The sequence below is a fragment of the Schistocerca americana genome, chromosome 5 (genome assembly GCF_021461395.2).
Source record: "Schistocerca americana isolate TAMUIC-IGC-003095 chromosome 5, iqSchAmer2.1, whole genome shotgun sequence".
NCBI classification, from domain to species: domain Eukaryota; kingdom Metazoa; phylum Arthropoda; class Insecta; order Orthoptera; family Acrididae; genus Schistocerca; species Schistocerca americana.
Window position 1 is genome coordinate 256,911,222 of NC_060123.1, and position 10,252 is coordinate 256,921,473.

Below are 10,252 nucleotides of genomic sequence, written 5' to 3' on the forward strand. Positions count from 1 at the left end.
AGCATAGCACTAAAAATAATATCTCGTTAATTGCAAGCGCAGCAGCGAAATACTTGGTGCAAATATACATGCATGCCACAACTGTTTTCCTGTACAACAATGAAAGACTACAACTATAAAGGAAATTCTCTCTATAATTACGCTCTAGCAATAAACAAAAGCTACGCTTATTACACAAACTACAAGAAAAAATCAGAAGATTCCAATGAGGTATCCTCGGCGAAGGGTCGACATATGAAACGTTCCCTTAGAAAAATTATACATGACTGTGCTTTAACTGACACACAATATTTTTAGCTCAACGCAATCTGACTTTCAGAAATCCCTACAAAAGAATGGCCCTGACTAACATTAACCTATGCATTTCACAAATCGCTTACCTCACAAAAATCTTGGTTACTCGAACTACTGCAATACAGCGAGCGCCACTACTGTCAGCTAAATAAAAGATTCAAACTACAGAAGGCACTAACTACTGATAGGGATAGTTAGCAAATGAAAGATATTAATAGAGAACAAACAATGTATTTACCTTAATATCATCAAAAGTCATAATATATATAGCAGTTCAAGACAAATTACAAAACTCCGCCATCTCTCTCCCCACATCCACCACTGCTGGCGGCTCACCTCCAACTGCGCAACGCTACGCGCTGTTCACATCCAGCTGCCACTGCCCAACACTACAATGGCAGACAACAGTGCAAACTACCCACAGACTGCACACAGCACAGCCAGTGATTTTTCATAAAGAGTGGTACGTGGCGTTACCAATAAGAAAACATAAACAGCCTACTTACAAAGTTACATTTTAGATGTGTTACGACCCGTGGCTCTACCCTTCATTTGATCCTTGCGAAACCCTACATTTCAGCAGGATAATGCACGACCACATGTTGCAGGTCCTGTACGGGCCTTCCTGGATACAGAAAATGTTCGACTGCTGCCCTGGCCGGCACATTCTCCAGACCTCTCACCAACTGAAAACGTCTGGTGAATGGTGGCCGTGCAACTGGCTCGTCACAGTACGCCAGTCACTACTCTTGATGAACTGTGGTATGGGGTTGAAGCTGCATGGGCAGCTGTACTCGTACACACCATCCAGGCGTATCAAGGCCTTTATTATGGCCAGAGGTGGTTGTTCTGGGTACTAATTTCTCAGGATCTATGCACCCAAAAATGGCTCTGAGCACTATTGGATTTAACATCTGAGGTCATCAGTCCCCTAGAACTTAGAACTACTTAAACCTAACTAACCTAAGGACATCACACATATCCATGCCCGAGGCAGGACTGTAGCTGTCGCGCGGTTCCAGACTGTAGCGCCTAGAATCTCTCGGCCACTCCGGCCGGCTATGCACCCAAATTTCGTGAAAATGTAATCACATGTCAGTTGTAATATAATATATTTGTCCTATGAATACCCATTTATCATCTGCCTTTCTTCTTGGTGTAGCAGTTTTAATGGCCAGTAGTGTCAGTAGTGTATGTCTTGGATAACAGAATAAAAATCTTAAAAACATAATAAATAACAAAAGAATCGTCCATTACTTACAAATACAGTAACATTAAGCTTCAAATTTCATGAGATGTGCAAATCAAATTTTCAATTCATATGGGGAATCACACATCAACTTTAGCGTGCTGCGTATCCGATACCATCGGAAAGACACTATGTAAAGAAACCTACGTACAGAATAACTACAGAACTAAATTTCACTGTTATACTGCCAGAGGAAAACATCGCACAACCAAGAAGGAATTGTGCGACATAAACGGTAATTCGCGGGAGTATTCCTACATCCCAAGAATGATATTTAGTCAAATTTCGCGCCAGTCACTTAAGGGTGGAGCTAGTAGCGCCACTATGAGGTTGCAAATTAAGTTTGCTTCAAACACACCCTGTAACGGACGTGAGAGTTAGTTACGTTCGAGTCTGGAGGTGATGATTTGATGTCACTCAAGAATGGCTTTAAGGCGACAAAGCTAGGTTTGAACGAGATCGTGTAAAAGGTCTCCGAGTAGCTGGATGTTCCTTCTGCAGTACTGCAGAAGAAATTGGCAGGAATGTAGCCACATGACTCCTGATAGCGGCAGTCACGAGAATGTACAGTCTCCGCACTGTGACATTACCGTGAGGGAAGACCATCTCGTTCGGAATATGCCTCTGGCGCATCCTATTGCATCTGCAGTTCCACTGAAACCTTCCCGTCCCCTCCATATCTCTTTTTTCGCTTCTACAATAACCTATGAAACCTTTCCTTAGGATTTCTATATCTTGCATAATAATAAAAATGAAATCTTCTCTTTGAAATTTATTCTCTTTCTCAATCTTCGTATACATATTTAATTGCTGCTTATTAAAAGTGATTTTCTGATTATTTCGACGAAACATAGAATGTGTCGTCGTCGTATCCCTCAGTCGTTACCTGCAATAACCCAGAACTGTTCCTTACCTTTTTTACTGTTACTGGATCACCATCTGACTGCTACATCGAACTGCGACATGAATATACTTACTCTGGTTTACTATGCTCTATTAACTGCTGGTGGGCTGTCATAATAAGTGGCTGTATTTATTACCAAAGCTGACGTTATTCTTTAATAGAAAAGCTGACGTTATTCTTTAATTAATGTGACTGAAGTTACGTAATGCATAGTTACACTTCTTCTTGACAACAATAAAATTTTTGCAAAGTTTTATGTTGATGGTTTTTGGGGTGGATTATAATCAGTAACGCAACATTGCTGGCAAAAATTAATTATATTCTGAAAATGTTTCTTTAAATGTTTACTGCTGGTAATGAAATGATTTTACAAACGTTCAAATGGGACTTACTTTTTACAATAATCTTACAACTAGCATTGCGCAAACATACCTTCACTAGTCTTGAGTTTTGCAAAGAAAATAATTCAATAATATTAGTTCCTCTTATGATAATAGTTAGCTGATGGCTCTGTACATCCGTTTAAAATCTCTTGTAAATCATAGCTGGTGGCTGGCAGGCGCACTGCTCCTCTCAACCTCTCGCTTCAGACCTGCTACCAATTCGCTTCACATCTCGCTTACTACGGTCTTCCTACGAACGCTAAAGTGCGGTCTCTCCAGCCAACAATGCTTTCTGGTGCAGACAATGCCTGCCACCATTACAAAAGTGATTCCCTAAATCGCTCCAGGCAAATGCTGGGATGGTTCCTTTCACAGGGCACGGCCGACTTCCTTCCCTAATCCGATGAGACCGATGACCTCGCTGTTTGGTCTCTTCCCCCGAACAACAACCAACCATTACAAAATATATCAATGCTCGGTCTTTTCCGCTTTATTCTGAAAATGTATCCATACGCGGTCTCCCCCGCCCTTTTTAAAATTATATCAATGTGCGGCCTCTCTTGCTATCAATACTTTGGTGCAGACATTCCCTTCTACCTCAATTATTTCCAACATGACAAATATTAATTATTCCTACTTAATACTATTAATAAAATATAAACATCTTTCATAAATTGTGGTTTGACAATCGACAATATAAATATACACGTCTTACACCACTCACTCCAAACCACCACCATTTGCGACTTCATTGGTGTCAAGGGAGAGGGCAGGATAAAGGCCAGTTGTATTCTGATGAAGGGTAGTTCTGCTCAGGGTCAGTCGTTGCTATGTATTTGTTGGAAGGAGGCCAATTTGGGACCTGCAAGTAACCTGTCTGCGTGCTACACACACTGGACCTTCACGTGGAGCTGTGGTCTCGGATGCGGTTTTGTATGACAGCACTCACGCAATCTGACTGCAAATTTGTACATCAGTTTGGTGATTCGACTTGTTGTGCTGCCAGTCCTGACCAGAATTCTAGGGGTGTTTCCCAACAGGGTAACGTTCTCATACGTATGGCTGTTGCAATCCAACATGCTCTACAGGGTGTCAACACGTTGCCTTGTCCTACTCAGTCAATAGAGAACATATGGGACATCATTGTCAAGAACTCCAGTGTCATCCACAAACAGCAGTAACCGTCCCTGCATTGACCGACCACGAGAAACAGGTGTGGAACTCTATCCCAGAAACTGACATCATGTGCACAACTTTGCATGTTGACATTAAATAGCTCTGTAGTAACACCGGTAATTAATGTACCAGCATTCAAATTTGCAATGGCATACCTCGCGCTTAGAGTAATCTGTTATCTTGCAATGTTAATCACTGAAATATGTTATCTAGAGAAATGTATTCTGAAATTTAATTACTCTACCTTAATTATTATTTGATGTTGTGTTTTTTTCGTCAGTGTACATCATGTGCGAACTTCAGATTATACAATGGTTACATCAACGCACAAATTGAAGTCGTAATCAGTTTTTTTGACTTATGTCAAAGATATACTCAAAGATAATACGTAAATATATCGACAATTAATGTCCATGCGTGTTACTGGCTGTACTCCATCGTACCTGCTATGGAAGTAAAGGATCTGAATAAGATAAAGCCATAACGTTATAACACAGATGTCGATTTGATGCGCATGTGGACCGACAAACTGATTTGCACGTAATTTATCATGCACCATGGTTCGTAATGTTAATGCATATCTAAGCAATGTATTGTACCGTAAGCCCAATTTACGACGTCGTCATTCATTGTGTTTTTAAGATCTTTGTACTGTTACATGACTTATGTCTTTTGCTCTTCTGTGATTGATACCTTTTTAGAGGTGCTTGATTATGGCGCCTTAGCTAAAATTAACCAGTAGCACAACAAGTAAATGACAGATATACAGCCAACAAGAGGGAATGTTTTCTTTCATGAAAGAATTCGAAAGGAATGTCACCCCGTGTGTGAGTGAAGTATCCAAATAAACATCAATTATGATTATAGCTAAAGAATAGAGGTGCATTATCTCTGTGGTTCAAGGAGTCTCCACCCTCATTGTTGCGAAAAGTTTGTCATTTATTTAACCTGTGTAGACCTTCAACACTCTCCGATCTTTTAGTAAATGAAGGGTTGTTCTGGTCTGTACTTGGAAAGAAGGCGGTCGAAGCTCGTTAAGTCTGTTTCGTAACTGGGTGGAGAATGGGGCATCATACGTCCACAGAGGAGTGCAAAGAGGAATCGCTGTGCTAAGAGCACTTTGCGCTGCTCTAAGCACATAATTCTGTTGGGCGAGAGTTCAAAGCCAGGCCGCCTTTTGTAGAACCGGCTCACCGCTACTCCAAGGCCGTGTCGCGTGGAGAGCCCGCCGAAAACTCCCACGCCATTCATACAGCTGGCTCAAGTCCTCCAGGAGGACGCAGCAGCGAATATGATGATGCTGTGGGTGGTGCAATCGGAATATTCGTGTGACAGAAATCAATGTCCTTTATTGAGAGAGCACTGCCGCACAAATCCTTTAAATTAAACTCTGAATTTGTGCGAAATATTCCAGTCTTTTCTTCCTTCATTCTGACATTTTGCCCCTAATATTACAGGCCTTTATTTATCAGTATTTTATCCATTCAGTTTAAATTTCTTCAGATCTTACCTTCTTAAAATCTCTTCTTGTTAAAATTTAGGAATTCTACCCATTCTTTAAATGTGAAAGGATCTCTGTGCTAATTTGCACGCTGTGTTATACATCATGAGATATGTCTTTTATTAATGTTTTTCTTAATTCGAACGTAGTTACACATTAGTACAATATTTTAGTAGAGCCAAAAGTTTTGAGATACAGGTTGCACCGCGTATTCTTATGGAATTTATGGATTCGTGTTTCCACCCACAGTGAGAAGATATTTGTGGAAACATCATGACACTTCTCCTTCTCTATAAATAATCGTAAGGACCTACCATGTGTCGTGGTAAAAGCTAACTGTTCTCATTCGTTCGCAGCATATACATTTGCCTGTAGTTAACGGACAAAAAAGCCATTATCGTGCTAAAAAGCAGTAACCTAGCGGAAGTGGTGTACTTAATTTTCATCAGGCTTTTTTTGACAATTTGATGGACTAAGTAATAAATTTATATTCCCATAATTTTCTCCGAGAGATTTTTTGTACGTAGAAATCACAGGACATTATTTATATTTCTAATACGTTTAAGTCACAAATGTCCCTTAAAATTAATTCCAGCAATGGCAGTTATTGTTTAGCCATCACCAAAGAGATCAGTTTTCATTACTTGCCACAATTTGACTAACTAAACTGATTGTATTTCTGAGCCTTATCGCCGCGAGGGATTAGCCGAGCGGTCTGAGGCGCTGCAGTCATGGACTATGTGGCTGGTCCCGGCGGAGGTTCGAGTCCTCCCTCGGGCATGGGTGTGTGTGTTTGTCCTTAGGATAATTTAGGTTAAGTAGTGCGTAAGCTTAGGGACTGATGACCTTAGCAGTTAAGTCCCGCAAGATTTCACACACATTTGAACATTTTTGAGCCTTATCGACATTTGTAGAGGACGATCGATTTTGTTTCATTGGTGACAACGAAAACTGTAGTCTTGTACCCTGACGAGGAAAACACAGTGCCTATCACAGTTTTTGCGAGAGGGATTCCGGCGTGAGCCACATTGGAGATAGCAGGTTCAGCAGCTGAGAATGATGCAGGACGAATTACAGTGACACCACAATCTACATCTACGTGATTACTCTGCTGTTCACAATAAAGTGCCTGGCAGAGGGTTCAATGAACTACCTTCAAGCTGTCTCTCTACCGTTCCACTCTCGAACGGCACGCTGGAAAAATGAGCACTTAAATTTTTCTATGAGAGTCCTGATTTCTCTTATTTTATCGTGATGATCATTTCTCCCTATGTAGGTGGGTGCGAACAGAATGTTTTCGCAATAGGAGGAGAAAACTGGTGATTGAAATTTCATGGGAAGATCCCGTCGCAATGAGAAACGCCTTTATTTATGATTGCCACTCCAATTCACGTATCATGTCTGTGACACTATCTCCCCTATTTTGAGATAATACAGAACGAGCTGCCCTTCTTTGCACTTTTTCGATGTTATCCGTCAGCCCCACCTGATGCGGATCCCACATAGCACAGCAATACTCCAGAATAGGGCGAATAGGGCGAACAAGCGTGGTCCAAACAGACTCTTTAGTAGACCTGTTGCACCTTGTAAATTTTCTGCCAATGAATCGCAGTCTTTGGTTTGCTCTACACACAATATTATCTATGTGATTGTTCCAATTTAGATTATATGTAATTGTAATCCCTAACTATTTAGCTGAATTTAGAGCCTTCAGATTTGTGTGACTTTTCGCGTAGTCGAAATTTAGCTGATACGAGTAAATGAGAAAAGTCAACATATGTCAGCGGACTACACTGCTCGGGATGGACGCAAAACTTTCAGAGCTCACTATTAACCCCGTAATAGGTGTCGCAACTGGCAACCCTTACGTCTTGCATTTCTTAACTAAATGAATTTGTCAGTCGTCAGTACAATGTGAGTGGATGACGGTCAGTACAACGTGCACTAATGGAAATGAGTTCATTTGTAAGACAATTCCAATCATCAACTCGACGTACTTGTCAGGAAATGTAAAATTCTAGAGAACGTGAGTTGCATCAGATCATTTATACTGGCCATATGTGTAACACCTACACGAGTCTTCTTTATGATCATTGTATTGTTTGTGACTGACGTCTTACACAACGAAATACCGATCTCTGTACCACAAAGTAACAACCGAATAATGGTATGTGGCACCGCTGTAACATTTAAAACCCATCGACTACGTGACCGGCAACGTAAGTAGTACACCCAGGTTATAACTACGATGTGGCTTGCAGTGAGCTTCACTTCTCACTAAAACAAGTGACCAGAGGCTCAGAATTAATCTACTTCAGCACCAACATGGTATCTTGCACAACAAGTGTTGGACGATGAACACTAGTCTAGCGTCTTCTACGAGTATGCTGGATGCCGGAGGTTCAGAACTAACCTGACGTCTTCTATAACAGATACCTGAGGTCCATCACTTGTCTGACATCTCATAAGAAGTGCTGGAGGTTCAACAATAATCTGGCGTCTTCTACAGCATGTACCACAGCTTCAGCATTAACCTGGGTTCTTCTACAACAGGTGCCAGAGATTCAGCGCAAATCTACCGTCTTGTACAACAGATTTGATGGTGCGTAGAAATTGTTAATGAAAAATGGACTTATTACTTATATATTTATACTCTTTAATTCTAACCAAAAATTGACCTTTTATATTTTAATAATGACATAAATATGTTTAGTTTATCTATAAGAAGAAAAAAATGTGATTTCTGATGCTGCAAATTCGAGATCAAATAATTTATATTAGGTGCATACTTTTTAACTTTTAGTAGAATGAAGGATGAACTCATCATTGGACAAATGGTTTCTTAAGAAGTCTTTAGTGTGGTTCATTTCAGAAAACAATGGCTCACCGGCGTAGGCAGAAGGAGATATTGTCATGACAGCAGCTTCTTTGTGCCTAGAACTGAATTACACATTCCCATAATTTTAATGTCGGCATTTTATTCGTCTTTCTTGACAGTCATTCCAATTCGTTTACTTTTAGTTCTTTTCTGTTTCGATAATTTTTTGAGCCTGTAATGAATTAGACTAGAAATCTATCACCGGCATTTTAATTTCTTCAATTTCCCACCAATCAAATCTAGGCAATTTCACTTTATATAGGGAATTTACCTCTGGATAACTCTCCTCGAACATAGAAAATATTGATGAAAATCCTTTGATTGGAGAATGTAATACCGAAGAAAATTCCTCAGTGAATTTTTTGATCTGGCTTTACGTGTAAATCCGAGTCGCTGGTAATTATTTTCAAATCTGGGAAATACTTGGAGCTTTTGGAACCAATACATTTATTGAAAACCTGCAGTTTAGGTTATAAGCGCAAATGTCTGTCACAATAATAATTGTTTTCTTTGTGCCTTGCAGCTTTACGTTCAATTACCTAAACTATTGGTGAATGTCAGTAAAATACGTCAATTCTGTAAGCCACGTAACATCCATTAACTGTGAATAATGCACAATTGGATGATTGCTCATAATATTTTCGTTGTTCGCGCTGCTTCTTCGACTTCTTCTTATAAGAGTGACTTCTTCTTAAAGAAGACTGGCGGTGATCAAAGGGGCTTCTTCTCAGCTGTTCTAATCAGAGTGTAATACAGGGATATCAGGCCTCTCTAATAAATTATGTGACCACATATCTCTTCTCTGAGCAGGACAACGTTTTCGTTTACCTTCCTTTGATGATGAACTGCATGCAGCAGTATTTACTGCATTTGATGGTGGTTACGACTCCAACATATATTTTTACCGGCACGGTAAGGCACACGATGTACTCACGGGATGTTAAGCAGGTGACAACGCATCCTCATCCCAAACCCATCATCTTGTTAGTGGATGACGTTTTTGTAGCTCAATATTCTACTGCACACAGAAAAACTTAACAGTATGCCAGATTGTATAATGTTTCAATTACTGAAATGTTGCTTGCACAGTAGTAATTATAATAAACTCTTCATCATAATCAGGCAACGGCCTTGCCGCAGTGGATACACCGGTTCCCGTGAGATCACCGAAGTTAAGCGCTGTCGGGCGTGGGCGGCACTTGGATGGGTGACCATCCAGCCGCCATGCGTTGTTGCCATTTTTCGGGGTGCACTCAGCCTCGTGATGCCAATTGAGGAGCTACTCGACTGAATAGTAGCGGCTTCGGTCAAGAATACCATCATAACGACCGGGAGAGCGGTGTGCTGACCCCACTTCCCTCCTATTCGCATCCTCCTCTGAGGATGACACGGCGGTCGGATGGTCCCGGTAGCCCACTCGTGGCCTCAAGACGGAGTGCTAGCGCTTCATCATAATCAGATATTCTGTTAGCCAGCAGCCTATGTACTCGGTTTTACTGATTTTCTCAAGCATTCTAATCCAAATTGAAAATCATGTTGCAAATGACATTTTCTGTTTTTAAACTGATATTAAATCGTGATCTTAATTTTGCTTAGAATGACCTGATCGCCTTCTATGCTATCAGGGAGAATCACAGTGTCACGTGCGTGACGGCTAATCGTAAACGCGATCTTGATTCTTTTTTCACAGTCATCGAATATTTTTCTAAAGATATCTACAGAATATAATTACAAGAGCGTGCGATAATGTGCAATAATTACTGCCTCTGCGGTACAAACCAATGAAATAGCCATTTTGTAATTTTTTGAAATAACACAATAAAACGCTAGAGAATGTGGTAGTTATTCATCGAAAACACCACAGAGT

At 40.5% G+C, this 10,252-nt stretch overlaps 1 pseudogene; it reads left to right on the forward strand.

The window, feature by feature from the left end:
• Nucleotides 1–9,506: 9,506 nt before the first annotated feature.
• On the forward strand, nt 9,507–9,623 carry LOC124617357 (annotated as a pseudogene).
• The last annotated feature ends 629 nt before the right edge of the window (nt 9,624–10,252 follow it).